Here is a 3,727-nt window from a genome sequence, read left to right as displayed (position 1 = left end):
GCAATCCCCAGAGTGTAGGTATCCCTTCCCCCAAACATGAGCCAAGGCTTCAAGAAAGGTACAAGATGATCTGATTTTAATGACCACACACTGGCTTTTATGCAAGTCCCCATGCAAGGGGACATCCCACAGGGTGGGACACAGTACACCCAATCACAGACCACACAAACAAAACACTCCCACAGTGACATCACAATCCCTCCTCTCTGTCCTGGAGATAATTGGGAAGTAATTAAATTACTCCCAGGACAGAGGCAAGACTCCATTAACCACATGGTTACAAAAAGACATAAAATTACACAATGTTACAATTACTACATAAAACATATACATGCAACATATCCCCAGATAGCTTAGATCTGAGTGCACATTATTATTGAATGGCGCTCAGATCACATACATACAATTGCCATGGAGCCAAAGTCTTTTCCATAGTCTTTTGTTACACAAATAGGCTCCATGGCATAGCTATCTGGGGTAGCACTACTCACATAGTGAAAGTCAGAAATATCCCCTTTCTGCAGGGGAAAACACAGCTATCAGCACAGGGGCCATAGTCGGAAAGGCAGGAGGCTAGCCAGTAGTCCCCTCCAGGCACAAGTGGCGAAGGGCACTTCGTCACAATTAGTGATACTAATCTATAATTTACCTCACATTAAAGGGACACTATAGTCCCCAGAACCACTTCAGCTCAATGAAGTGGTTCTGGTGTCTATAGCCAGTCTCTGCAGGCTTTTTAATGTAAACACAGACAGTGTGAAGCATTGGCATTAGTTCATATGGCAGATCATATAGGTGGGCTATTGTGATGTCACATGGGGGGGTGGCAAATTTTTATTTTGCCTAGGGCAGCAAAAATCCTTGCACCGGCTCTAATACTGGAGACCCACAGGAGGGGAGTGCACTGACTGCACAGCACTCTCCTCCTGCCCAGATCCATCTTTACCGCAGTGCAAGTGCCCTCTGCCCCTAATTTGGCAACATTCACAACAAGCAGTGCCTGGAGCCCTTTGCAGAGACGGAAACAAAGAGGTTCTGCGGCAGCTGGCCGTCCTGCAAGCATTACATTAAACAGCTGCTCCCCATGCAGCCACAGGTGGCGCTGTGCTGGGAGAATGTGATTACTCTTCACTTCCTCCCAGCCTACAGAGCAGCGCATGGGAGAGAGAGAGGAAGAGGCATGATTTAATCTTACAACAAATCCAGTAAGCAAATCTTTATAAATTTGGGGGGATCAGCTCCCAACAGTTTATTGGTGTTTACTCTGATGTCTGTATTAATATTGAGGGATGTCTAAGTAGTAACGACAGTGTGTGTCAGCAGGGCCAGCCGTTGGGGTGTGCACGCTGTGGGGTCACGCAGGGTGCTATGACAACAGAGGCGCCCGGCGGCCAACACAGCTCACAAGTTGGGGACACCACCATAGTAGGGTATTCCCAGAAGAGTGCTGTTCAGTTTTTTATCTTAAATAAAGTATTTTACTTTTAAACTTATCTTGGTTCCTGATTGCATCCAGATGAAATCTGATGTCTGTTTCTGGTGGGACCAGTCTACACACAGCAATCTTCTGGGAATACCCTACATGCTTTTACAGTAGAGAGCCGACTTATGTGGCTCTCTAAAGTGTGAGTGCTCCAAGTTACTTTCTATATTACATATTGGTTTTAACATATTGTCCTATGATAGCTGTTTATGTTACAGATCATATTATTATTCATCCAGCGTGTGCGCAAAACCTCCTCTTCTTTTATCCAATGCAGTAAGATTATATCCTCTTCCTGGTGGTTCCGGCGCTGAGTTAGTGAGTCAGAGCACAGGCTCAGAGACTCTCAGCCTGCGCTCTGACAACATTGAAAGTCAGAGCCGTGAAGGAGCGGGTATGGCAAAGAGCTACTGATTAGCATAACATCAATATCCGTTATAAAACCAGGAAAAGGTGGGCATGGATGGTGAACTGATTTGTTGGTGCAATGGGCCACTTGACTGGTTTTGCCACCCCAGACCTAAGGCTGCCAGCCCTCCCCTGTCAAGCATGCTGTAGCGATTATGGTGCTTAGAGTGTTCTGCTGGAGAAAACACACACGATTCATTCTCTGGCATTCTGGTTCTTACTAAATTATTAAATGTGCTTGTACTCCCAGAAGTCACAGTGCCTATTTTCAGCCCGTGCTATGGCCCTTTTTTAACTCTCTGCCCAGCCTTCAGAGTTTTTTCTTTTTTAAAGGACCGCTAAAGTTACACAGACGTCATCTCAACAAAGTGGTCCTGTCATTTTTGCCCTGCCATGAAAAGCATAGTGGTTTTGCAGGAATAAAACCTCTATTGGCTGCCTTTCTGACACCCACTAGAGGCTCTTTCTCCTCCAGAACAAGTGCCTCGTTTCCACTGAGCGGATCGGTTCAGTTCAGTTCGGTACGGTTCGCTATTTTGGGTGTTTCCATTATGAAAGTGGTACATACAAGCGAACCGTACCAATCCATTCAGGGTCCTGCTTCAGATGTAGGGCCATAGAAAATAGAACGGTTCGGTTAGGGCGGAACTACTATACAATCCATTGATTGGTGGACAGGAAGAACATTTTTTCTAAACCCTGCATGGCCCTGAAGGTCTGACTTGCAGTGGAAACGCTCACCAGAATGGGCTGGTCCATTCTAAACCTTCCAAACTGTACCAACTCGAACCGATCCGCTCAGTGGAAACGAGGCATTAGTGAAACCTGGTCCTGGAATCAAATGCTGCTGATAGATTGGAGAATTAGAGTGTAGTATGCTAACGTCTTTGAAAGCGGAGCGGTTGGCTACAGCAGCGGTTTTGCAGTGCTGGAAACAAGGTAAGTAATAATAATTTACTTATTTTCTTTATTCTTATAGCACTTTAGCTTCGTGAAATGCTTTGTGTGTGCTTTTTTTTTTTTTTTTACAAAAAGTGCAGATTTCAGTAGAAATATATACTTTTCTAAACTAACCTGGTTACACCCCCTGGGTTTCAAGCAGAAAATGGTCTTGCTACTTCCTGGTTTGGTTAGCTCAGTGGAGCGAAACTCATGAGGCAGCAATTGCCCAGAGCACCTGCCTTTTAAAGATTTCTCATTGAGATGCATTGGAAAGTCTGTGATTGGACAGCCACAGAAAGGTTGGGTGGGGTTAGAAGGGGAGGGTTTGCAAAGGCAGCAGACCTGACAACTGCAGCTTATGCAAGCGATTTTTAGATATACCACCAATGAGAAAATACATAATTACATGTATACAAGTGTTGATTGAGGATGTATCTACTAAACTGTGATTTTCATTTATATATATGGGCAGTGAAGTCTCCCTTCAAGCAACATTTGATGATTTTTTTGTAAAAACAAACAAACAAACAAAGCACACATTGGCTCTACCCCTTTCCCCCTCTGCTCTGAGGTTAATGTAGCAATATAGAAAGTTATTTTCCCTTTCCCCCGTTAATTGATTTTCAATACAAACTGCTAACAGCAGTGTTCCCTTTAACATGTTGGTGTGGTTCCACGCTAAACCACACCCTGCTGTTTGCAGAAGGTATTCCATGCACACCACAGGGTGTTGTTCCTTTCTTAACAATTTCTGTGTTAAAGAGGAAACACAAATTCTACATTAATAGCACAGTTCTTCCTAGTGTGTGCAGTAAAATAAAGATTAGTAGTACGTTGTTAAAAAATCCCCAACCCCTCAAAACAATGAAATAAAAGTGCTTATGCAAGTAAACA

This window comes from Pelobates fuscus, chromosome 8, assembly GCF_036172605.1.
Source record: "Pelobates fuscus isolate aPelFus1 chromosome 8, aPelFus1.pri, whole genome shotgun sequence".
NCBI lineage: Eukaryota > Metazoa > Chordata > Amphibia > Anura > Pelobatidae > Pelobates > Pelobates fuscus.
The sequence above is the reverse complement of the archived record's forward strand: the minus strand, read 5'-3'. Positions refer to the sequence as shown.